Raw genomic sequence first — 27,200 nt, 5'->3', positions numbered from 1 at the left:
CTGGAATTCTTGTTAAAGTTTTAAAACTCTGCTCCTTTAATATTTTTCCTTTGCTCAAATTGTTAAAGTTTCAAATCTTTCCCTGTCAGTTTAAAATCAAAACATACTACTAGAAAAATAAATACTGCTAATTTTATCAATTAAATCAAACATACTGCCTACTTGAGAAAATAACATTTTAAAGCAGATTTCTTACGTATTGATATAAGACCAGTTATAGGATTACTTTTGCAAGTAAGTAATGGAACTAATGGGTTCCACAGCATGGAATCCTTGCTGACCAACCAGATTATTCCCTCAGACAAAGCCCCAACCCTGAAAACACACATCCCAATATCCTCAATGGAACTACTCAAGTATATAATTGTTTGCAGGATCAAGGATATTGTTACACAATAAGATGTGTTAGGTGTGTGTATTATTGGGATGTAGCCATGTTTTGTTATAGTACATGGCTGAGTGCTGCAATGAATTGAAAAGTATATTACTGATTCTGTCCCAAACAATCTTCTATGTTTTAGTTGATTCTTGTATTTGGGCAGGGGGAATGAAAAGTTTGTTGAATAACTTGAATTTAAATGTATTGTTCTGCCAAGAAAAATAGCTCTAAATCAGGGAGGTAAATTTTCTTTTTGGGGCATAATAACTTGTATGGATTCTTTCCTGAATGCATGTGTGATTAGCAGTTTTTAATTTATTAGTAATGTTGCCTGTAGCACGTTAACTTTACTCTGGCAAAAGTCCCCTGGACTTTATGGTCTATGGGATCAGGCTCCCACAAGTTTATAATATATTATAGACAGTACTGGAAACTTAGAGCTGGTTGACAAAGTTTTATGAAACCATTTTTTGATGGAAAATGTGGTTTCCACAAAATCTAAATTGTCCATGGGAAAGAAAACATCAATTTTGCCGACATTTTATTGTCCATTTACAAAATTAAATCAAAATGCTTTGGTCTTGGGTCAGTTTGACATTCATCTGTCCACTTGACCTGCTGCATGCCTCATGAAATTTATAGTTTGGCTACTTCCTGCCCCTTGTCTCCCCTATGTACTGGGATCCCTTGCTGTACTACATCTCCCATGATGCACCACAGTTTCCCCTCAGGCTGAACTGCAATGGTGCATCATGGGATCCCCATGTCTACCGTCACTAGAAGGCTATATCTAATGTGTATTTATGGAATACACAGCTCAATTTAATTGTTTGTCATTAAATTGCTTATTTGATGGCATAAATTATCACAGATAATTCATGATATTAGTAATTATCCTTTAGTAAATTTCATTTTTGCATCAAATTTATTCTTGGAAAATGTCTATGGCCCCAATCCTGAAATTTAGTTCATGCATACTGAGCCCCATTAACTACACTGAAGTTCCATGTGGCCTCAGGTGTCTGCCTATGTAGTGTGCCCTGCAAGATCAAACTCCATATAGTGATCTTGCAAAGCACATATCTATAGTGTTTGGTCTTGTCTTAAAAATAGCTTTCAGACTTTAATAACCAGATTAAGGTGTGTTAAGAATAGCATTATTCAGGGTCTGTTGCCTGTTAGTGGATCCTTTGGAAGGTCAATGCGTATTGTTGTTCACTCCATCGTTTATCATTAAGGATGTTTGTCAAAGCCTGGAACAAATACGTATAATTTATTTTTACCATGTCAGCTAAAACATTAATTATTTTCTGCAATTAGGACACCCTAATGAGGAACTAATATTAATTCATCTAACAAAGTTCACTTTTATTTGAGACACTCACCACGGTAATTACTAGACTCCATTCATTAACATTTCAAATCTCATTAAAATGTAAATAGTCGGGAAAGTTTTTTTCCATAGTAAAGGGTATTTATTGACATTCATCACAGTAAGTAATTTAGTCCTCATTAATGATAAAGAATACAGTAAATAGTAATTTACTTTTGTGACAACTGCTGGTTAAAGGTTGTCATGCTTGTGATTTTTAGCGTTGCAATCAAAATGGATGATTCTTATATATAATTGTATATAATTCTCAATACTGTGTGGGCTGCTGATGCCTTGCCTTGCACTTAATGGCACGCAATATGGGGCAGGAGGAAGAGCATGTAAGAGTCGTTCCTGTTCATCAGGCAGCCCTGCATGGATGTGTTTAAGGATTATCTGGGAGCATCAGAACGGTTATAGGCAGATGGTGCTAGCCTCTCCCTGTTCTTCCCGCAAAGAATTGTCCCCATAGTTTTGACCTGTAATTAATTCATGCTCTTCTTGTTAGCTCACTGTGATGCAAATGCCTATAAAATCAGGCTTCAGAAAATCTGAGAATGCAAAACATTAGTCTGTCAGGCTCATTGACTCTGAAAACTTTTTGCTGGAGGAACAGTTCATACAGACACAGATTCTACTGCTGTGAATCTGTGTACCTCGAGCAATTTAGAGATTGTTAACAATTATTAATAATAATAATTTACATTGGTAGCCCTTCACAAGCTACTTTTACTATTACTACCTCTAGGGTTCTGTGGAGGCCAATCCACAGCACAATTCATGATAGGACAAAGAAATTAAGGTCAAGGACACTGGAGTAAATCTCTGTTTATTCAGTTAGCATAAATTCTGTAGTCTGATGGGGATTGCACACTCACAAGTCTTTCCTCATGTTGGGTACCATTATACTCAAATTTTGCTGCTCTATCTATTGCATTGGCTTTGCATGCACTATATTAAAAGGAAATCCTGAACTCTATTTCCAAGTCTATTTTGTATGGGATTATATTGTATCAAAACCAATGGCTGCTTTCTCTAGCCATCCCTATGTGCGATGAATTCTGATGTGTTATGCAGGTGAAAACTAGAAGGAATGACCTAACCTTTTACATTTCTACGTATTGTCTTCAGTATAATCATCCACCAAATTGCCTCCTGTTGCCAAGCTATCAAAGTCACTCACTTTACCAGTCTGAATCACATCATCCTAAAGGATGACAAAATCTGCCATATGTGCTCAAAACCATCCAGCTGTTCAAAATGAAGTGGGTTTTTTTTGTTTTTTGTTTTCACTCTGTAGCATAAGTAAACAAAGTTGGCTCTGGCATGCAGTGCTCTGCCTTCACGCACATTCATTTGCTTGTTACCTCCCTATCTTTGGGATGACCATGCCAGAGCTAAGCGCTAGTATTGAGACATCAAGTCTAATACCTGTAGAAAGTTTGTTTAAAAACAAGTAGTGCTTATATTATGTTCATTCTACATAATGAGCTAAATATAGTCCAGGGTCTCTGAAAGCCTCTCAAACAGCAGGGTCCAGCAGGAGACTGTGATGCTTCCTAGGGGTACCCACGGTTGCAAGACTCCTCATTACAACCTGCCCTTAGCATGGGGAAGCCTTGTCTCTGTCTGCTGTGGGTCAGCTCCCTGACTTCACTAGCCATGGACAAAATAAACATTCTTCTCTCAGCCTACACAAGCTCTGCTGTACCGCTTCAGTTTAGCAATAGGCAGACTCCAACTCCTAAGCCGTCCAATATCCCCTGAAGACTTCACAGCCTGTTCCACTGGGTACAGACTCAGTGTCCCAAAGGTACAGTATAGCCCAGTTTACCATTTACAACTCAGATCACCACTTACAACTCAGATCACCAGTCTGTGTTAACACATGGCACTCAGGGCTTGTTTACACTTAAAACACTGCAACGGCTCAGGTGGGCTGCTGTAGCTGCACTGCTGTAGTACTTCAGTGTAGACACTACCTATGCCATGGGGAAGGATTGGAATGGGTAATCTATCTCCCTGAGAGGCAGTAGCTGGGTTAATGGAAGAATTCTTTTGTTGACCTTGCACATCTACGTCTACATGGGGACTTAAATTGGATTAATTACACTGCTCGGGTGTGAAAATTCTTACTTTTTTACTAATGCATCATTACTTGCATTCACTTAAAATCTATCTCTCTGTGTTTAATAAACTTGTTTATTGTTTTATCTAATCCCATGTGTCTAAGCTGAATTGTCTGGGTAACTCCATTTGGTGTAACAAGTAGTGTGCATATTATTTCCTTAGTACATAATTGTACTATCCAGGAGAGGGCTGGGCAGTACAGAACATGACACCACAATCACCTTCAACAGAACTCTACAGACAACCATATACAAGAAACCCACGGATCAACACATCTACCTTCATACATCCAATTACCACCGCAAACACACCAAGAAATCTGTTATCTACAGCCAGGCATTCTGATACCATAGAATATGTTCTGAGAAGAAAGTCCGGGATGTACACCTTAATGCACTTACTACCACTTTCACCAAACAAGGATACTCCACCAGAGAAGGAGATTGCATAATGGTATGGGCCACCAAAATACCCCAAGAGAGAACCTGCTTCAATAAAGAAATAAAATCCCCTCTGACTGCACACCCCTGTTTGTCATCTACCACCCGCACTGGAACCCACAGTGGGTATCATCAAACTCAAAACTGTACTCAGTAGGGATCCTAAGCTGAAAGAAATCTTTCCTAAATCCCCATTTCCATATCCCTGAAAATCTGAGGATACCATGGACCATGTTTCCGGATTGGATGCAAATACAAATTTTGTATTCAACAGGACTCTACCTATTTCTGGCCTTCAAACAGCCCCCTAACTTCTCCAAGCTCATCATTAGAAACAAGCTCCACAGACCAGGACCCACCATCTCAAAGTGGCACGAGACCCTGCCAGAACAATGGATCAAAATCGGTAGACATATGTCCACTGCTACAATGAGCAGTATCCCCTACAATGCACTTTTTAAGATCCATAGGTCCTACACATGCCTATCACATGTGGTATACCTCATCCAGTGCTCTAAATGTCCCACTAGCCACAACGTGAGTGAAACCAAACAATCAGTATGCTCTTGAGTAAACTCACACAGAAAAACGATAAAAGACAAAATACCCTATCATCTGTGGGTGAACACTTTTCACAAAGTAATCACTCTATATCTGACCTATCAGTCCTCAAATGAAATCTGCACAACACTTTCAAAAGATGAGCCTGGGAGCTTAAATTCATTACTTTGCTAGACACTAAAAATTGTGGACTGAACAGAGATGCTGGATTTATGGTTTATTACAAAAAAAACAGGAGTACTTCTGGCACCTTAAAGACTAACAAATTTATTTTAGTATGAGCTTTCGTGAGCTAAAGCTCACTTCTTCGGATGCATAGAATGGAACACACAGACAGGAGATATTTATACATACAGAGAACATGAAAAGGTGGAAGTATGCATACCAACGGGCAGAGTCTAATCAATTGAGATGAGCTATCGTTAGCAGGAGGAAAAAAACTTTTTGAAGTGATAATTAAGATGGCCCATAGAAGGTGTGAGGAGAACTTAACATAGGGAAATAGATTCAATTGGTGTAATGACCCAACCATTCCCAGTCTTTGTTTAGACCACAGTTAATAGTATCTAGTTTGCATATTAATTCAAGTTCAGCAGTCTCTCTTTGGAGTCTGTTTTTGAAGTTTTTTTGTTGCAAAATTGCCACCTTCTCCTGTCTGTATGTTCCATTCTATGCATCCGAAGAAGTGAGCTTTAGCTCACGAAAGCTCATGCTAAAATAAATTTGTTAGTCTTTAAGGTGCCACAAGTACTCCTGTTTTTTTGGCGGATACAGACTAACACGGCTGCTACTCTGAAACCTGGTTTATTACAGCAATCTGTAACCCATTACTCCTCCTCCCTTGCTTTTTGTCCTATGACTGGAGAGGTGTTAATGGGCCACTCTACCTTGAATGGTCCCTTACAATATGTGCTAACTACTTATGCTAAACAATCTGTCTATCTTATATTTTGCTGTGATGCGAGGAGTACTTTCCCAGACTTGAAGATGAGCTCTGTGTGGCTCAAAAGCTTCTCTCTCTCACCAACAGAAGTTGGTCCAATAAAGTTATTATCTCACCCACCTTGTCTCTCTTAAGTGAAATTTATCAGAAACTGAGCAACCTGGTTTACTTAAGCAAGCAAAATGTACTAAAGGGGAAATGTACTGTACATTTGAATAAAATTTTTCACTTTTAATAATTTAGAGTAATTAGTAACACTGATTAGGAGGTGTGTGTATGTGTGGCGTGTATGTTTGTAAGAGACAGAATTTTAAACTGAATGTCTCTTTAAAAAAGATATTTAGACCTTTGGGGAAAAGGCTGGTATGTTATAAAGCCAACTGCAATGAATATTCTAATTAGCTTGAGTAAAAAGTTAATTACTGTGATTGTCAGAGAGGGAGATTGGCTATAATTTAGATTATTTTTGTCTACATCACTACATTGCACATACTTTGGAAAAACAAGTGTAATCATCCTTCCATTTATCTGTCCCTCTTAACCTTGCTTATCTGAAGTGTTGCTGGAATCATCAGCTGATATGAAAATTAAAAGGTAATGCTAATATAACACACAGAACAAAAATATGAAATATTTACAATTTGTAATGAATTCCCTTCAGACTAGTGTCTCGCACCTGAACTTTAATGGATGTAGGTGAGTTACTTTTGTTTTTTAAATGTCTTTCACTTGTTGACACTGGTTAATTCATCAAGTGGTTCTCTCTGTCAAGTCAGATGGTATTTGAAATAAAGGACTTCCTTGTTGTTGCTTGTTTCTTGCCATCTGTTGTTGCTGTTATTTTTTCCCCAAGAGATCACTTTTAAAAGAGTTAGAAGGGCATATTACAAGTATGATATTACTTATAAAATGTTTAAAATTAAAAGCAGAAGGAAAATTATCTTAATTATAATGTAACGTTTTCTGGAGGAGATTAAAAACAAAACAACAAAAAACAAACAAAACCACACAACAAATGAAGCTCTTCCTCTTTCATATTTTAAATTGATTCAATTTGTGCCCCAGTGTTTTAATAAGAAATCTGATTATATATAACATCCAATTTCCTATGTCATTCCAATAGAAGATAAATTATCTGAAAGATATAAGGAAGTGAGTGACTCTAATATAATTAGAACAAAAAGAAATCCCAGAAATTCCACTTGCCAAATATTAGTCTTATGTATTGCTCAGTGTGGGGCCTCATCCTGCCTCTATGAACATAATGGGATTAATGGCTGAGTGAGGAGTGCATAATGTAGCCCATAGGGCTAGCTTGCCTTTGTTATATTCACCTGTAATTCAAGGAACCTAAAAGCCTGTATTCTGTAAAACATTAGCTTAAGCAAGTTTGCATAAGCAATTATAGTAGGCCTGTCACCTTTGGCATAAAAGAATGATTTAACAGTTACCCTGAGATTTTGGGGAACTTGGACTAGCTTGCTCAATGGTAGAATTTTGAATTTAGCAGTAAATGGCAACCACAGGAACACCGCAGGAACATGGAAGTAATAACCATAAACTGGTTAAGCAAGAAGTGACTATTCTGATAATGAGCTAAAATGGCATTAATATGATTAACCTATAGAATAAGTACACTTCAATATTATGTGGGTGACAAGGCTAGATTTGGGCCTGGAAGGCTGAGAATTAGCATGAATACTCATAATGGTGCTCAGGCCATTCAATCCTTGAGGGGGCCATTTAGGGAACTGGGGTAAAAATCTGTCTGGGGATTGGTCCTGCTTTGAGCAGGGAGTTGGACTAGATGACCTCCTGAGGTCCCTTCCAACTCTGATATTCTATGAATGTATAATAAGTTGAAATACCATGTGAACAGTTTAGTCTTTAGCTTTTGGTCTTTAGCTTTCAACTGGGTTTTCCATCATCTGACTCTTCAGCTCACTGAACCTGAACCATCAGCCTCATTGGGCATGTCAGAGACAGGGCTGGTCCTTTGTCTCTTATTACCAAATCCTCAAGGAAGAGTGTAAGTATGCAAACCTAAGAGCTTATGCAAAGTATGATACCACAGATATCCCGAATACTGCATTAATCATATTCGTTCATGTGACTTGGAGTTTTTCTGACTTTTTAACGGATTTTAATAAAAATCTCTAAGGCTTTACTTTGTCTTCAGTGTGAGTGTCCTTGTAATATACCCTGAGGCTCCTGACAAGGTATTGAACTCATTGGTTTCAATTCTTTATAACCTGATTCTGGGACAAGAACCTTATAATCTTCTGATGTGCCTCATGTGATTAGATCCTATGATGGTGTCCCCCGAATAGATATGTGGACACAGTTGGCAACGGGCTTTGTTGCAAGGATAGGTTCCTGGTGTGTGGTTGTGTGGAGTATTTGCTTCAGGCTGGGGGGCTGTCTGTAAGTGAGGACTGGCCTGTCTCCCAAGATCTGTGAGAGTGAGGGACCATCCTTCAGTATAGGTTGTAGATCCTTGATGATGCTCTGTAGAGGTTTTAGTTGGGGGCTGAAGGTGATGGCTAGTGGCATTCTGTTACTTTCCTTGTTGGGCCTGTCCTGTAGTAGGTGACTCTTCTGGCTCTGTCAATCTGTTTCTTCACTTCAGCAGGTAGGCATTGTAGTTGTAAGAATAGAAGCTAATCACATCAGCCACACTATCAGAGGCTCGTTCACCTGCACATCTACCAATGTGATATATGCCATCATGTGCCAGCAATGCCCTTCTGTCATGTACATTGGCCAAACTGGGCAGTCTCTATGCAAAAGAATAAATGGACACAAATCAGACATCAAGAATTATAACATTCGAAAACCAGTTGGAGAACACTTCAACCTTTCTGGTCACTCGATTACAGACCTCAAAGTCGCAATACTCCAATGAAAAAACTTCAAAAACAGACTCCAATGAGAAACTGCAGAATTGGAATTAGTTTGCAAACTTGACACCATTAAATTGGGCTTGAATAAAGACTGGGAGTGGATGGGTCATTAGGTTTTGTCGCAATCCGATTCATAGTTATGGCTCTGTATGGCCAATTGTCGGTCCACGGCCATCTTGTCCTGCTAAAAGGACAAGGCAGCCTCCATTTTGGACCAGGTTCTTGTTGTATATGAGAGGGCAAAAAACTCTGGTAAAAACTGCTGTAGTAGGTGGAATCCACAACCAAGTCAGATGTGCTCTCCTGTGTTTTTGTTTTTTTTTCTTTTACTGTTGCTGGGCCATCTAAAGGTCAGGCTAGTTCTGTGTATGAAGGCCTGATTCTGCCCAGCAACCTGTTTTTTTGGGTCGGTCGTCTGGAGGTCAGGCTAGTTCTGCCTAGCAACTCCAGAGTACTGTATACAGAGCCTTAATTCTGCCCAGCGACTCACTTTCCCGCTCTTTTTGGACCCAGTCATCTAAGGGTCAGGTTTGTTTACTCGTCAACTCCAGTGTGCCGTGTGCAAAGCCTTCCGACGTGGGGTGGCAACAGCTCAAAACCTGAAGGGAGGAGGGACCAGGGAGCCAATCAGATACTGACACAGGGAGGGAGACCCTTCTATAAAACTAGGTTCCCCCCCAAAATTTGTGTGGAGCATCCGCGTGTTAGCTGAAGGACCTGATCACTCGTTCGGCCAGGGTCTCCTCCCGGTAAAGTGCACTCGTGTCGTATCGTTTGGATTCGTTGTCGTTTGGACCCGATCCCTGTCAGCTCGTCATGCTTCTGGTGTCTGTTCTGCTGGTCAGCTGCGCCTGGAGTGCGGTATTTGCTTTTTGATATCTGACAGTTAGCTTATTTAGCCTCTTACTTTTCCCCTCCCTAACTTGGTACCAAATATTTACTCAGGATATCAGGACTGTATTAGTGAGCTCAGAATTGCACAATTGTTTAGCTAGCTTGTATTATTGTTCTATTAGTTATTGAATTGTTAATTGCAAACTGCTTTATGTGTTTTAATCACTGCTCTGTCTGTGTCCAGTGTGTGTGTTTAACTGGGGAGCTGCCTCTACTTAGAGGGTAGCTGACCAAGGGGGTCCAGTCCCCGCGGTCTGAGTGAGTGGAATCTGCCCAGCTGCAGCCGCACCACACTCTGGGTTTACCCTCTGTGTGAAAGCAAGGGTGGCTGAGGCAGTGGCCTGTGGGTCTCTTTTCTGTGTTTGCACCGGGCACCGCCCTGACGAACCCGATTCCTATCTTGTGTGATTGGTGTGTCTGCCTATTTGGTGTGGTGTGGTGAGCAGTATAAAGTATATTATTACTGTGTTTTGGGGTGTGTTTGTACTTTTGATACCATCCCAGCCAAAGTTGCCTACTCCCCCAGCCCAAGTTGTAATTATCCCCTAAATAAACGCAGCCACTTGGCTTTTCAGTGTTACCCTGGCCCTGCCTGTCTTTTCCTCACGCAATACCAAGCTTGAAAGAACCCCCAGCTAATTCAGACATGGCGTCACGAACAGGATTGCGTGAGGAAAATCATTCCCTGTCATCTATGCAGTCCACTTCCCTGTCCCCAGTGTGTCTTGGAACAGGGGAGGTCGGGGCTGGGACTGATCCAGCGGGTTTATGGGAAGGTGCCCACACAATTTTGAAAGCAGCCGGGGGCATCTGCCTATCACTTGTCACTCCCCCAAGACTCCCAGCCGAGGCCCTGCGCATGAGCTGGTAGTCCAGCTCCTGCAGGATTTAGAGGAGGAAAGCAGTGTAGAAGGATCCTTCCTAACAGGTACAAATCTAAAATTGTCGCTGGTACCTATCATAGAATTCTAGGGCTGGCTCTGGACAAGTTGACCGGTGTCATGAACACTCTGGCGTCCGTTACCCAGGAGCTAAATGATACCCTCAAAGCCCCTGGTATGCCTCAATCCCCACCTGGGCCCCCACCTTCCCCCTCTCTGCCAGGTCCTGAAATCCCCGAGCCTGTCCCTTTATTAGCTTTCGTAGCTCCCAGCGTGTGTCCGGTCCTACCATCAGCAGCCCCTGAAATGATGGCTCCTAGTCCTGCTAAGGCTATACCGATGCAGCGCACTTGCGCTAAAGCGGACTCCACGGGGGCAGAGGGGGTCCTGGGAGACTCAGAAGGGTTGGGGGTGCAGGCGACCTTGGGGAGCGCGGGGGCACAGAATGTAACGATGAGGTGCACTCGCAGCAAAGCAGTAATGGATATGCTTATTGATGCTACAGCGCGGGGGTCAAATGAATCTGTGTTAGCCTGGCTAGGACGGCTTGTCCTGGAGTATGGCCAGGAGCTGGTTAGTCAAGAGGAGGCAACCCTCATGTCACGCAGTGCGGCCTGGGTAGGGAGCACGGACCGTGGAATACCTCTAAGAGCTCCGGTCTGGCCTATCTCCTTGTCAGCAGCTGCGTACCTGCAAATAAACTACAGCGCCGCAGTATTTCAGTTGCCCCCCAGTGAGATATCTACCCCATGCGATTTGCTTTACACCATCGCAGGTAATCGGCTTAGTGGCTTCCTCGCGGCTTTCACCACCCAGCGTCATGCATCTTCGAGTTGAAGACCCTTCTTTTTCCAGGCTAAAAGTCTCTGTTAACTCTATTGTTGGCGTTTCTGTAGCAAGGGGCATCCCTTATTTGGTGGGACCCTAAGCAGGCCCCCCTGGGCTTAACATTAGCACAGCAGCAGCTGCGGCCGTGCCAAGCTTACTGTTATGTTGCTAACCCAGCTGCTATCCCTGTACAGGAACAGGGGGTGAATATGGCACCGAACAGCAGCCCCCTGGGAGACATTAACACGCTGCTGTGGATGCGGGGGTTCCAGGGGCAGCCAGTTACTTTTTTGTTTCAGGCCATGAATCGCCTGATGTGGCCTGGGCCCCAACCGCCTGCGGTAGCTGCGGGCACTACACCCCACGGGGGCAAGCCCCGGGTTCCTAAGACCAATAGCAGGGAGCCTAGCACAAACACTGTTTGCAGGGTAAGCTCTATACCGCAAAAGCTTCTGGCTGTAGCGTTGGGGTGGAATAAATATATTGCTCCAGAGCCGCCTCCACGTTGAGAGCCAGTTGTTTCTTTCCCCCCCCCCTTTTTTTTTGTCCAGGACGCAGGTATGGGTATCTGCCCTAATAACATCTAGGACCAGGCGACCCGTCTTGCATCCCAACCCCTTGTATTCCACGAAGCCCTACGACCCTGACTCTTCACACCTGGGCATCACTGGCCAGTCAGAAAGCCGGCCGGCCCACCACAACTGGCTTAGCCGGAGATCATAACAGGACCTGCCCTAGGGCTCGTCCTATTCTGTCTTCTTTTCGTTTCAGGTTTATTCACAGCGGCGTCATCCCCATCCGAACCCTCTGGTCAACTGAACTTTGGCTTACGCTCGTCAGGAACTTCTGGCTGCCAATTCGAGTGATGTGTCCTCCATTCCTCCAGACCACCACTGTGTAGTATGCTCAGGGTCCCTGTTAGACCCCAAGAGACCTCCCTATTTCTTTAAATTTCTTCCCATTCATAATGTGACTCATGAGGAGCGTCAATCCTGGGACTGGTGGCAAACAACCTTGTCAGGCTGGGGACTTGGACAATGGGCACAATCCTTAAAATATTGGTTAATTGCAGCAGCAGTAGTTATTGTTATTTTCTGCTTAAGCCTTGCATGTACCAAAGCTCTAATTAACAGAGCTGTGTCAGCACTTCCTATCCAGACTGTGCACTACACTGCCTTCACGTCAGCTGACAACCAGTCAGACTCTGAGCTTTCCGCTTAAATTCGGTTTTCCCTTATGTTCCCTAGGTTTGTTCCCTCCTAGGTGTAAGCTGACCCTCCCGTGATGGACCGCCAATCGGCCACGGGGGCATGTCGCAATCCGATTCATAGTTATGGCTCTGTATGGCCAATTGTCGGTCCACGGCCATCTTGTCCTGCTAAAAGGACAAGGCAGCCTCCATTTTGGACCAGGTTCTTGTTGTATATGAGAGGGCAAAAAACTCTGGTAAAAACTGCTGTAGTAGGTGGAATCCACAACCAAGTCAGATGTGCTCTCCTGTGTTTTTGTTTTTTTTCTTTTACTGTTGCTGGGCCATCTAAAGGTCAGGCTAGTTCTATGTATGAAGGCCTGATTCTGCCCAGCAACCTGTTTTTTTGGGTCGGTCGTCTGGAGGTCAGGCTAGTTCTGCCTAGCAACTCCAGAGTACTGTATACAGAGCCTTAATTCTGCCCAGCGACTCACTTTCCCGCTCTTTTTGGACCCAGTCATCTAAGGGTCAGGTTTGTTTACTCGTCAACTCCAGTGTGCCGTGTGCAAAGCCTTCCGACGTGGGGTGGCGACAGCTCGAAACCTGAAGGGAGGAGGGACCAGGGAGTCAATCAGATACTGACACAGGGAGGGAGACCCTTCTATAAAACTAGGTTCCCCCCCAAAATTTGTGTGGACCATCCGCGTGTTAGCTGAAGGACCTGATCACTCGTTCGGCCAGGGTCTCCTCCCGGTAAAGTGCACTCGTGTCGTATCGTTTGGATTCGTTGTCGTTTGGACCCGATCCCTGTCAGCTCGTCATGCTTCTGGTGTCTGTTCTGCTGGTCAGCTGCGCTTGGAGTGCGGTATTTGCTTTTTGATATCTGACAGTTAGCTTATTTAGCCTCTTACTTTTCCCCTCCCTAACTTGGTACCAAATATTTACTCAGGATATCAGGATTGTATTAGTGAGCTCAGAATTGCACAATTGTTTAGCTAGCTTGTATTATTGTTCTATTAGTTATTGAATTGTTAATTGCAAACTGCTTTATGTGTTTGAATCACTGCTCTGCCTGTGCCCAGTGTGTGTGTGTTTAACTGGGGAGCTGCCTCTACTTAGAGGGTAGCTGACCAAGGGGGTCCAGTCCCCGCGGTCTGAGTGAGTGGAATCTGCCCAGCTGCAGCCGCTGCCTCTGGGTTTACCCTCTGTGTGAAAGCAAGGGTGGCTGAGGCAGTGGCCTGTGGGTCTCTTTTCTGTGTTTGCACCGGGCACCGCCCTGACGAACCCGATTCCTATCTGTGTGATTGGTGTGTCTGCCTATTTGGTGTGGTGTGGTGAGCAGTATAAAATGTATTATTACTGTGTTTTGGGGTGTGTTTGTACTTTTGATACCATCCCAGCCAAAGTTGCCTACTCCCCCAGCCCAAGTTGTAATTATCCCCTAAATAAACGCAGCCACTTGGCTTTTCAGTGTTACCCTGGCCCTGCCTGTCTTTTCCTCACGCAATACCAAGCTTGAAAGAACCCCCAGCTAATTCAGACATGGCGTCACGAACAGGATTGCGTGAGGAAAATCATTCCCTGTCATCTATGCAGTCCACTTCCCTGTCCCCAGTGTGTCTTGGAACAGGGGAGGTCGGGGCTGGGACTGATCCAGCGGGTTTATGGGAAGGTGCCCACACAATTTTGAAAGCAGCCGGGGGCATCTGCCTATCACTTGTCACTCCCCCAAGACTCCCAGCCGGAGGCCCTGCGCATGAGCTGGTAGTCCAGCTCCTGCAGGATTTAGAGGAGGGAAAGCAGTGTAGAAGGATCCTTCCTAACAGGTACAAATCTAAAATTGTCGCTGGTACCTATCATAGAATTCTAGGGCTGGCTCTGGACAAGTTGACCGGTGTCATGAACACTCTGGCGTCCGTTACCCAGGAGCTAAATGATACCCTCAAAGCCCCTGGTATGCCTCAATCCCCACCTGGGCCCCCACCTTCCCCCTCTCTGCCAGGTCCTGAAATCCCCGAGCCTGTCCCTTTATTAGCTTTCGTAGCTCCCAGCGTGTGTCCGGTCCTACCATCAGCAGCCCCTGAAATGATGGCTCCTAGTCCTGCTAAGGCTATACCGATGCAGCGCACTTGCGCTAAAGCGGACTCCACGGGGGCAGAGGGGGTCCTGGGAGACTCAGAAGGGTTGGGGGTGCAGGCGACCTTGGGGAGCGCGGGGGCACAGAATGTAACGTATGAGGGGTGCACTCGCAGCAAAGCAGTAATGGATATGCTTATTGATGCTACAGCGCGGGGGTCAAATGAATCTGTGTTAGCCTGGCTAGGACGGCTTGTCCTGGAGTATGGCCAGGAGCTGGTTAGTCAAGAGGAGGCAACCCTCATGTCACGCAGTGCGGCCTGGGTAGGGAGCACGGACCGTGGAATACCTCTAAGAGCTCCGGTCTGGCCTATCTCCTTGTCAGCAGCTGCGTACCTGCAAATAAACTACAGCGCCGCAGTATTTCAGTTGCCCCCCAGTGAGATATCTACCCCATGCGATTTGCTTTACACCATCGCAGGTAATCGGCTTAGTGGCTTCCTCGCGGCTTTCACCACCCAGCGTCATGCATCTTCGAGTTGAAGACCCTTCTTTTTCCAGGCTAAAAGTCTCTGTTAACTCTATTGTTGGCGTTTCTGTAGCAAGGCATCCCTTATTTGGTGGGACCCTAAGCAGGCCCCCCTGGGCTTAACATTAGCACAGCAGCAGCTGCGGCCGTGCCAAGCTTACTGTTATGTTGCTAACCCAGCTGCTATCCCTGTACAGGAACAGGGGGTGAATATGGCACCGAACAGCAGCCCCCTGGGAGACATTAACACGCTGCTGTGGATGCGGGGGTTCCAGGGGCAGCCAGTTACTTTTTTGTTTCAGGCCATGAATCGCCTGATGTGGCCTGGGCCCCAACCGCCTGCGGTAGCTGCGGGCACTACACCCCACGGGGGCAAGCCCCGGGTTCCTAAGACCAATAGCAGGGAGCCTAGCACAAACACTGTTTGCAGGGTAAGCTCTATACCGCAAAAGCTTCTGGCTGTAGCGTTGGGGTGGAATAAATATATTGCTCCAGAGCCGCCTCCACGTTGAGAGCCAGTTGTTTCTTTCCCCCCCCCCCTTTTTTTTTGTCCAGGACGCAGGTATGGGTATCTGCCCTAATAACATCTAGGACCAGGCGACCCGTCTTGCATCCCAACCCCTTGTATTCCACGAAGCCCTACGACCCTGACTCTTCACACCTGGGCATCACTGGCCAGTCAGAGCCGGCCGCCCACCACAACTGGCTTAGCCGGAGATCATAACAGGACCTGCCCTAGGGCTCGTCCTATTCTGTCTTCTTTTCGTTTCAGGTTTATTCACAGCGGCGTCATCCCCATCCGAACCCTCTGGTCAACTGAACTTTGGCTTACGCTCGTCAGGAACTTCTGGCTGCCAATTCGAGTGAGGTGTCCTCCATTCCTCCAGACCACCACTGTGTAGTATTCTCAGGGTCCCTGTTAGCCCCCAAGAGACCTCCCTATTTCTTGAACTTTCTTCCCAGTCATACTGTGACTCATGAGGAGCGTCAATCCTGGGACTGGTGGCAAACAACCTTGTCAGGCTGGGGACTTGGACAATGGGCACAATCCTTAAAATATTGGTTAATTGCAGCAGCAGTAGTTATTGTTATTTTCTGCTTAAGCCTTGCATGTACCAAAGCTCTAATTAACAGAGCTGTGTCAGCACTTCCTATCCAGACTGTGCACTACACTGCCTTCACGTCAGCTGACAACCAGTCAGACTCTGAGCTTTCCGCTTAAATTCGGTTTTCCCTTATGTTCCCTAGGTTTGTTCCCTCCTAGGTGTAAGCTGACCCTCCCGTGATGGACCGCCAATCGGCCACGGGGGCATGTCGCAATCCGATTCATAGTTATGGCTCTGTATGGCCAATTGTCGGTCCACGGCCATCTTGTCCTGCTAAAAGGACAAGGCAGCCTCCATTTTGGACCAGGTTCTTGTTGTATATGAGAGGGCAAAAAACTCTGGTAAAAACTGCTGTAGTAGGTGGAATCCACAACCAAGTCAGATGTGCTCTCCTGTGTTTTTGTTTTTTTTCTTTTACTGTTGCTGGGCCATCTAAAGGTCAGGCTAGTTCTATGTATGAAGGCCTGATTCTGCCCAGCAACCTGTTTTTTTGGGTCGGTCGTCTGGAGGTCAGGCTAGTTCTGCCTAGCAACTCCAGAGTACTGTATACAGAGCCTTAATTCTGCCCAGCGACTCACTTTCCCGCTCTTTTTGGACCCAGTCATCTAAGGGTCAGGTTTGTTTACTCGTCAACTCCAGTGTGCCGTGTGCAAAGCCTTCCGACGTGGGGTGGCGACAGCTCGAAACCTGAAGGGAGGAGGGACCAGGGAGTCAATCAGATACTGACACAGGGAGGGAGACCCTTCTATAAAACTAGGTTCCCCCCCAAAATTTGTGTGGACCATCCGCGTGTTAGCTGAAGGACCTGATCACTCGTTCGGCCAGGGTCTCCTCTCGGTAAAGTGCACTCGTGTCGTATCGTTTGGATTCGTTGTTGTTTGGACCCGATCCCTGTCAGCTCGTCATGCTTCTGGTGTCTGTTCTGCTGGTCAGCTGCACCTGGAGTGCGGTATTTGCTTTTTGATATCTGACAGTTAGCTTATTTAGCCTCTTACTTTTCCCCTCCCTAACTTGGTACCAAATATTTACTCAGGATATCAGGATTGTATTAGTGAGCTCAGAATTGCACAATTGTTTAGCTAGCTTGTATTATTGTTCTATTAGTTATTGAATTGTTAATTGCAAACTGCTTTATGTGTTTGAATCACTGCTCTGTCTGTGTCCAGTGTGTGTGTGTTTAACTGGGGAGCTGCCTCTACTTAGAGGGTAGCTGACCAAGGGGGTCCAGTCCCCGCGGTCTGAGTGAGTGGAATCTGCCCAGCTGCAGCCGCACCACACTCTGGGTTTACCCTCTGTGTGAAAGCAAGGGTGGCTGAGGCAGTGGCCTGTGGGTCTCTTTTCTGTGTTTGCACCGGGCACCGCCCTGACGAACCCGATTCCTATCTGTGTGATTGGTGTGTCTGCCTATTTGGTGTGGTGTGGTGAGCAGTATAAAATGTATTATTACTGTGTTTTGGGGTGTGTTTGTACTTTTGATACCATCCCAGCCAAAGTTGCCTACTCCCCCAGCCCAAGTTGTAATTATCCCCTAAATAAACACAGCCACTTGGCTTTTCAGTGTTACCCTGGTCCTGCCTGTCTTTTCCTCACGCAATACCAAGCTTGAACGAACCCCCAGCTAATTCAGACAGGTTTTAGCTCACGAAAGCTTATGCTCAAATAAATGTGTTAATCTCTAAGGTGCCACAAGTACTCCTTGTTCTTTTTGCTGATACAGACTAACACAGCTACCACTCTGAAACCTATTCTATTTTAGTGTCACTCCTAATTATAAATGATAATATCTCATTGTTTAATTTGCTACTATGTATTCAGGGCCAAAATCTGCCCTCAGATTAACATGAATATCTTTTGTTGTCAATGGGAATTGAGTCCAAGTAATTGTTGTTATGTTCAGCTCAATCACATAATACATTGTGCTGATTATTCTTATCATCTTATTCTTTACACAGTCATGGATTGGTTTCAAGTCCCACAAAAAAACTGAGGCCTTGTCTACACTACAGGGGGAGATCGATCTAAGTTACACAACTTCAGCTACGTGAATAACGTAGCTGAATTCGAGGTACTTAGATCTACTTACCGTGGAGTCCACACTACATGAAGTTGACTGGAGATGCTTTCCTGTTGACTCTCCTCGTGGATCTTGTTCAGGTGGAGTACAAGAGTCGACGGGAGAGCAATCAGCAATCGATTTAGCCAGTCTTCACTAGACCCACTAAATCGACCACTGATTCATCAATCACCATGTAGCAAACCCCTGATAACTGTAGACAAGCCCTGAGATCCCAATGGCCCTATGTTTTAAAATGCCAATAACCTGCTCTCAACAGCTGAGGGAGGACTGTCACTAAAGTGTGATTTTTAGGAAATATCACCTTAGTAATTGATTTACATTTTTAAGTCTACTTTTGCAATGAAAAGGGCTAGTGCTGTTTTTCGATTCCTGAAGAGCAAACTGATATTTGTTAGTCAGAAGTCCTTTTGTTTTAGATTAAGAGGGAAAGCAATAAATCAAGAAAAATTAAAAGCAAAGTCATTGTGAAAAAGCATGCTTTTCTGTTGTCTGATAGAGCCTCAACAAAAGCCCATTGCAATACATGGGAAGACTCAATTTGGACTAGACCTATAGTCTCGACTGAGACACAAGGAAAAACTCCTTTCTGAATTCTGCACACAGGGAAAGTACTTAGAAATGTTAAGCCCTCCTCTCAATGAAGGACTTAAACATATGCCTAACTTTAAGCATTTGAGTAGTCAGTGAGAGTCTTTGGGTGAAATTTTCAGAACACTTAAATCCCATTGACTTGTGTTCCCAAGTCACTTATGTACCTAAATGTTTGGAAGAATCAAGGCATTCAAATGTACTTGGGAGGAATTTTTTTTTTAATGAAAGTTCTGATTAGCCATTTGCAGTGGTGTTCTGAGTTGGTCCCAGGATATTAGAGAGACAAGGTGGTTGAAGTAATATCTTTTTTTGGAATAACTTATGTTGGTGAAAGGGACAAGTTTTCGAGCTATACAGAGCTCTTCTTCAGATAAGCTTTAACATTTAGCCTGATCCAATGATCCTGATTCATTCCCAGAGCTTGGTCCATCCTGTGCACTGTCCTTTAGAATATATATATATATATATATATATATATATGTGTGTGTGTGTGTGTGTGTGTGTGTGTGTGTGTGATTATGTCATTAAAAACTTTTATTGCAATGCATATATGCTGAATTTTGGCTGTCCAGGCACCCTGAAGTCTAGCAATTTGTATTAACTTTTGAGTGTTTGACCTTGCAATCTTAAAGCTCTTTGAATGTCGTTTCATGTGTGTTATATGTACTGTATAGGCAGTCAGCATTATAATGGCAGTCAGCTTTTGAGTACACTTTTTACAGTTGTGTACTGTTGAGAGAAGAGAATGTGTTTTTATTATTAAGATTAGTGGGGGGGTTTGTCATTAATTCCTTTGGAGTTCTGGGATTACTTTCTTGCTTATTTAATCACAGTTCATATATATATATACATATACAATTTTAGAAAATGCCAATTTGTCAAAACTGAACCATTTGATTTTCATGAAATTCTGATGGAATATCTGATAGAACCCTGCCAGCTAGGCTAGTTACAATGCCTGACTATGAGGCAGGCCTGCACACATGCACATGCAGATGCACACAATATTTCTTGCATCTTCCTGTCATTGTCTGGTGCTGCTGGAAGACCCGAGAAATGTAGCTGGTAATCTTCAGCAGGGATGGCTAGAAACTAGTGTCAGTTGTTGGCTGCATGTGTGCATCCGCTCTGCATGCTACACTTGTTCTGGCCAGATAGCTTGTACAGAAGGCTCCAATCGAACTGCCCAATAAGACCATAGACTCTCTTCAGTAGTGAAGGCACTCAGCTAGGTTTACTGTCAATGAAGCATGATCCTAGTGCCCTGGCTCAATGCTTACAGGTACACTAATGCACCTATGCCCATTACAATGGACTCAGCTCAGTGAATGGCAGGAGTTTCCATTCCCCCACCCCCTTGGTTGGATAAAAACACCCCACCCTTTGTGACTCCTCTTTTATACACTGATACAAATAAGTTATGTATTGCCCCTCTGATGTGGTTAGTTACCACCTTTTACTTTGTACTTGTTGTATCGATCAAAACATCTCTATCCCTCACCCTGTCATCCTGACCTTATCTTTAAGAGGGATCAGTGTGTCCCTGTACCATCTTCGGGGACTGTATTTATACCATAACCTTGTAGGGTGTTTTTCTGGTACTAGCGTTCTGGAATGTATTTATGTAAATACTTAGTACCTAGGAGTGCTTGAGTTTCTGCAGCGCCAGCCCCATTCTTGCCAAGTTCATGTATTGGATGGTTAACCTGAAAGCAGGCATTTGCTTTGTAACAGAGTAGGGCCTGAATTTACTTTTGACTTTAGGCCTTACACCAGGCCCTTATACCAGGCCTCATGGCTCAGGCTCTCTCTATTACAACTAGAATTCTCATACCATGAGGAAATCTGATATTTAAAAACACAATTACTGAAATGGAATGAAAAGAAAAAAATTAAAATGTCCCGTGGAACAGAAAATCCAAAACTTAATTTTGAAAAGTGAAACTGATATTTCATTTAAACCTTTTTGAAACATTTCTGAGGCTTCCAGAACCACAGCTGCCTGTCATGCAAGATGTTTAGGAGCTGGGAGCCATGAAGCCTGAGCTGCTAAGACATCAGGTGGACAGGCTGTAGAGGGGCTGGGCAAGTGAGCTGGCAGAAAATCAGGTTTGGAAACCTGCCTCATAATCAGATATTGAAACCAGACTAGTAGGCAGGATTCCATGAGAAATACCACTGGACTTTCATTAAAATTTAATGAATCTGACAGATTGGCATTTTCTGAAATTCAGTAAGTTCAAATCTTGATAACAACTCTATTCTCATAGTTATGAATTTATGTGAGACTATTTAACTACCAAGAAACATTGTAGTATACTGTAGTTTAAGGATTTTCATTTTCAGTTCAAGGCTCACTCCTGAACGATGTTGAGAATCTTCCAACCACAGCAAAGTCAGATGTCAAGCATCCTTAATGGAAACTGAAGTTGATCCAGCCCTTTGTAAGAAATGTTCAGCACCTGAGAGATGGAGGTCCTTATTTGAATATCTGAAGCTTGTGGAGTCTGTTTTGCCAAGTTTTTTTCCCCTGTAGGTAGGAACAGTAGTAGTTTCTTATGTCTGTAAAATAAAGTCTGTCCACAATGATATACCTAATTAGTTCTGTTATTACTGGAGTGTAATTTCTGTATATTGGCATATTATTTCATAAAAAAAAAATCCTGTTAACCCAGCAGGGCATGTAAGTATGGAGAGAGCAGCATTATTACAGCTGTAAATTATTACTGATGTTGTAAGGGGATATGAATTGCCCTATAACAAAGATTTTATTATTATAGGGAAAACATTCATTTTAAGATCAAATAAATTTTATCATCATTTTTTTCTGCATCTGAAGTGCAACAAATAGTCACTGAAAGCTTTCAGTGTTGAATGAATGAATGAATGAGTGAAGCCAGACAAATCCAACAAGAAAGCTTTCAGGGCATGTAGTGCAATGGAATTGTCCTGTATCTCGTCCCCACCCCCCCACACACACACCATTTAGTCTAGAATTATGTAAAAACATGTAGTATAGTAGTCACTGACTACATCCTTTTAATTCCCTAGAACAATGGTTCTCAACTTCTTCTGTATAGGGACTCCATATTACAATAGAAAACAAAGTTTTTTGATTCCCCTTACCATACATTTTGGAATGGGTAGTCATGACACATTGTAACCTATTAGTAACCCCATGTTCAAAAGCATTCTCCAGTGATCCTGATCTCACAGGCAGTTTTTCTCTCTTTTGACCTCTGTTTTACTGCAAAGTCCAACTTTTTTTTGCAATCCTTTGTGATGGCTGTGGGTTCATCAGCTTCATTTGAAGATTAGAATGGGTTTTAGCTTCAGATATTGAATTTTGGTGGGGTATTTTTCCTGTGGGAGAGTCTGTTTATTGAACAGTTGTATTAATGGATATTTAAAGAAATGAATTATTGTACTGATGCTTCTAAAAATGATAAAAGTGTGTGTGTTTTGCATGACTTGGGTGCATAGAGCTTACTATAGGCAATGGGTAAATTAAAATAAATATAATATTTAAAAGCACTGATTTTCTCCCCAAGACAACAAATTTATGTTGCATTTTTACTGAAATATATGAAATATATGATTATAAATGAAATGCTGAAATAATTATATACATTTACAGTATACTGATTTATGTAAATGTCATGTGCAATTTTGCACCTTATTTGCTTTGATAGACACATAATTCAGGTATTTGGATCCATAAATGACCCATATATATATGTAACTGATCATTTGCACATGCTATCCAGTTTGCACATACATTGATGACTAGTGCCCATACAAATTAGCCCAGAACTGGTCTCCTAATGTATTTGTTTCACGTTTTCAAACCAGATTTTGTTTCAATTTCAGACTCCCAAATACAGTTTATGACATTATCTGTGGTGAGATGTTGGAGTACATTTAAGTGGCATCACACTAAATCCCTTTCAACTACTAATTTTCCTATTCCTAATTAACCAGTATCATGTTTGAGGGATATGGACGATAGCTATTGAGCTAGGTCACATGTTGTTTTGGGTAATGAATTTCACTACTTCCGAGGCAAACTATGCTGAAAAGAGTTGGATGGATCTAACTTTTTTTTTTTTTAAGCAGACTAACTAATTGCCAAATATTGGTATGTGCTTTGGATGTGACGTGCCACTTTTCTGACTTGTCAGTTAACATTTATGACACGTAACATTGTGGTTAATCATTTTATGGTGCGTCTTGTTTTGATACCTCACTTTAATATGATATGAGCCTTAACACAGTATGCCTGTCTATACAGCTTGTGATACAAGGGCAACATGAAATTTGCCCCACGCTGACCTTTGGCTCAGATAAAAGATTGTCAGCTGGCAGAGGATGTGCAGTAAAGTTAAATATATTATTTTTGAAAAGAAGGAACATCAAATGTCATTATTTAAGTAATTATGTGCACTCTCACATATACTTCTTGCATGAGAACATTGGGGACACTAGCTATAATGTTAACATGTAAAGTACAGCTCCAAAGAGCAGATAGTATTTCCCATCCAAGGACATATCTTAATCATTGATTCTCTAACACGACCATGAGGGTTCATGAGGCTCTGTCATGGCACACCAGACTAGGGCTTCTGCGAGCCACTTGGCCAATGGATTATGTATATAAAGTATTCCACTCTCATATTAAGAATGTAGGCTACCTCCGTCTATGCTCGTCTCCACTCTCTCCTAATGATTAGTTTTTTCTCTAATATTTGAGAGCAGTAAATCCTACTGCTTCCAAACTTCAATGTAGAGTGCAACTATCTTGTCCCCTGCCACACTGGTAGATTTCTGCCCAGTAGAACTTAAGCAGCAGGCAAAAACTCAGTGTGTGTCACATTGTGTGACCAGCTGGTAGTCAGAAGTGGCTGAGCTACCTCTAACTGGCAGAAGATTTTGCAGAGAACCTAGAATGCACCTTGGAGAACAGGATCATATTCAGCATGTCTTTGATAAATTGGAGAACTGCTCTGAAATCAATAAGATACAATTCAATAAAGGCATGTGAAAAGTACTACACCTAGGAAGGGAAAATGCAAAATGGGGAACAGGCAGCAGTAGCAGAAAAAAAGATCTGGAGCTTATAGTGGGACACAAATTGAATATGAGTCAACAATGTAATGTTGCAGTGAAAAAAAATGTCATTTTGGGATGTATGAACAGGAGTGTGGTATGTAAGACATGGGAGGTAATTCTACTTTGCTTGGAAACTGGTGAGACCTCAGCTGGAGGTCTGTGTTCAGTTTTGGGCACTTTAAAAAAGATTCATCCAGTGAAGATCAACAAAAATAAAAGGTCATGTATTCTAAACTTATGAGGAAAAAGTGAAAGACTTGGGCATGTTTAGTTTAGTGATGAGAAGACTGAAGTGGGATGTCAGTTTTGAAATAGGTGAAAGGTTGTTATAAAGTGGACATGACCCATTGTTCTCAGTGTTCTTTGAGAGTAGGACAAGAAATAATCAGCTTAGTTTCAAGTAAGGGAGATTCAGGTTAGATATTAGATATCACTATAAGGAATGGTCTAGGTCAGGGGCAGGCAAACTTTTTGGCCTGAGGGCCGCATCGGGTTTTGTAAATTGTATGAAGGGCCGGTTAGTGGAGAGGGTCGTGCCCCCCCAGGACTCCTGCCCCATCCAACCCCCCTGTTTCCTGATGGCTCCTCTGGGACCCCTGCCCCATCCACACACCCCCGCTCCCTGTCCCCTGACTGCCCTCAGAACCCCTGCCCCTGACTGCCCCCTGCTGCCCCATCCAATCCCCCCTCCTTCTGACTGTCCCCCAGGACCCCTGCCCCCATTCAACTCCCTGTTCCCCCCGACCACCCGGACTCTTATCCACACCCCCACCTCCTAACCACCACCCTGAACTCCCCTGTCCTCTATCCAACCTCCTCTGCTCCCTGCCTCCTTACCACACTGCCTGGAGCACCAGTGGCTGGCAGTGCTACAGCCGGGCCGCGCGGCTGGAGCCGGGCCACACGCCACCACAATGCAGCACAGAGCACCGGGTCAGGCCGGGCTCTGCAGCTGTGCTGACCCAGGAGCTCACAGCGCCGCCGCCCAGAGCATTGTGCCAATGGTGGAGTGAGCGAGCTGAGGCTGTGGGGAAGGGGGGCTAGCCTCCCAAGCCAGGAGCTCGGTGGCCAGGCAAGATGGTCCTGCGGGCCGGATGTGGCCCACGGGCTATAGTTTGCCCACCTCTGTCTAGGTATAAGCTGATCATGTCTGGGTGTGGGGGACTGGATAGATCACCTCTTCAGGACTGTCCAGCTCTTTGTGATTCTATGAGAATTCCAGGATCCAATGGATCCAATAATAAACCTAGATGCAGAGGACAGCTGAGCAAATAGACCTCAATTAACACAGCTATGAAAGGCATTTGAGTAGGTGGTTATGTCAAATGATGGTTCTCAAAGGCTACAGATCATGGTGGACTTTGGTATTAGCCCTCAGTGACTTCCTCAGGTGTGCAGTCATATGAGGTGAGACCAGGAACAAGAAGCCAGAACCTTATCCAGTCTATTGTTTATGATCAGGCTGTCCAATAGGAGACTGCTTTTGCCTCTTTCAGTGGTAGGAGTAATCTAAGCAGTTTGGGGTGTCACTGTAACTTCTCCCAAATCTTCTAGGAGTTTGAAAGAGCAGGCATCTCCCTCCTGCTACTCCAGGGGCATGGGACAAGCTGAGGGCTGCTATGCTGAATTGTCAAAATATCTGCCACAAAAGGGGGCAGGATAACTCAATTATAGAGATAATTAAAAATATGCCAGCTTGTTCTGACTTTCTTTGTAACTACAAAACTATGTAGAAGGACTACATTGGGCCTTAGCTGAATGCCTGGGGCACGGGTCATTCTGTAGCCGTGCCTGCCATGGTGGAACTTTAGGAATAAATTGTTGTGGTGCTACAGTTGCTGCCCTATTCCACCTTTGTGCAGAGGGGCAAGAAATCTGTACTACCTTATACAAGGTGAAGTTTATTATCACCCTCCCACATCCACCCTCATTCGTAGGCCTTTCATCCTGGACCTGATAAACCTTTTGTGAAAAGTTTCAGTTTTGCTGAACCTGCATTTTCCAACAGAAAATGTTTTGTTGAAAAATTCCAGACCAGCACTAAAAATAAGACACGATTAGTGATAAAAATATGTTGTTTTTCGCAGCTCATGTTCTGAGCACACGTCTCTTATAACTAGGGATTTTATTCAGGACTCAGTTTTAGCTGAATGAATTAAGAGGTGGGGGGCAGTGATCCCACTTTCATGTGGTTTGCCTTGCCCATCATAAGTGATACTGGGACTGCTTCTTAACTACTGCGGATCTCTCATTTAGTCTGGCCACCCATCATGAGAGATACCAGGGTTCCTTCTTGAAGTATCAAAGTTGAGTCTTGCAAAGCTTTTGCATAATTTCAACATAGATTTTAATATTCATAGAAGGAATAAGCCATGCTTCACAGAGAGAGAAGAAAGGCGCCTTCGGTATGACTGCTTTTAGATATTGTCTCTTACACTGCATTATTCAGGAGACAAGAATATAAATCATACAGATATATAGGCTGATGAAACCTACCAATCACTTCTTCCTGAGCACTTGGTTTACCATATCAAGTGCAATTTTGTAATTCAAAGGGCTGAATATATGTTTTATCCATTAATGAAGGAAGAGCATAGTCTAATGATGACAATTAAATATTGAAGATGAAAGGAACATTTGCAATAGTATCTTTTTATTCAGGAAGCTGGAAGGAAAGACAAAAGAACTGGAATGGAAAAAGAGATTGTTGTGGTTCAGGTAGGTAAAATATCATTGCTTTAAAATAAATGGAAGTTTGTACTGAATCATAGGCAGGAGTTTTTGATTGTGTGTGTTCAATGAAGCAAAAGTCTGATTAAGCTCCATGAGCTCTTTGAGAAACCCTCCACTGACTCAGGAAAGTGAAGGACATATCTGATGTACTGAGAAACATACAGTAACTTATGCTTTGGGGTTTCTCTCTTGTTCTCTGGCTGTAGTGGCCTCTTTCATTTTAGTTCCTAAATCTCCCTAACACCTATCTCATACCAAATCTAAATTTCTACATCAGAAATGCCCCCACATCACATTCTTAGTCATCTGTCAGTATCCCAATGTAACACCAACAGACCTTGGTCGTTAGCAGGCGGGGTTCAACCTGGGACCTCGGTGCATGAGCCTTTACTGCATGAGCTAAAAGCCACATGACCCTTAGCTAAGGCAGTAGAGAACACTCATTAATCTCTCTTTAAG

The sequence above is a fragment of the Mauremys reevesii genome, linkage group 2 (genome assembly GCF_016161935.1).
Source record: "Mauremys reevesii isolate NIE-2019 linkage group 2, ASM1616193v1, whole genome shotgun sequence".
Lineage (NCBI taxonomy): Eukaryota > Metazoa > Chordata > Testudines > Geoemydidae > Mauremys > Mauremys reevesii.
This window is presented reverse-complemented; position numbering follows the sequence as displayed.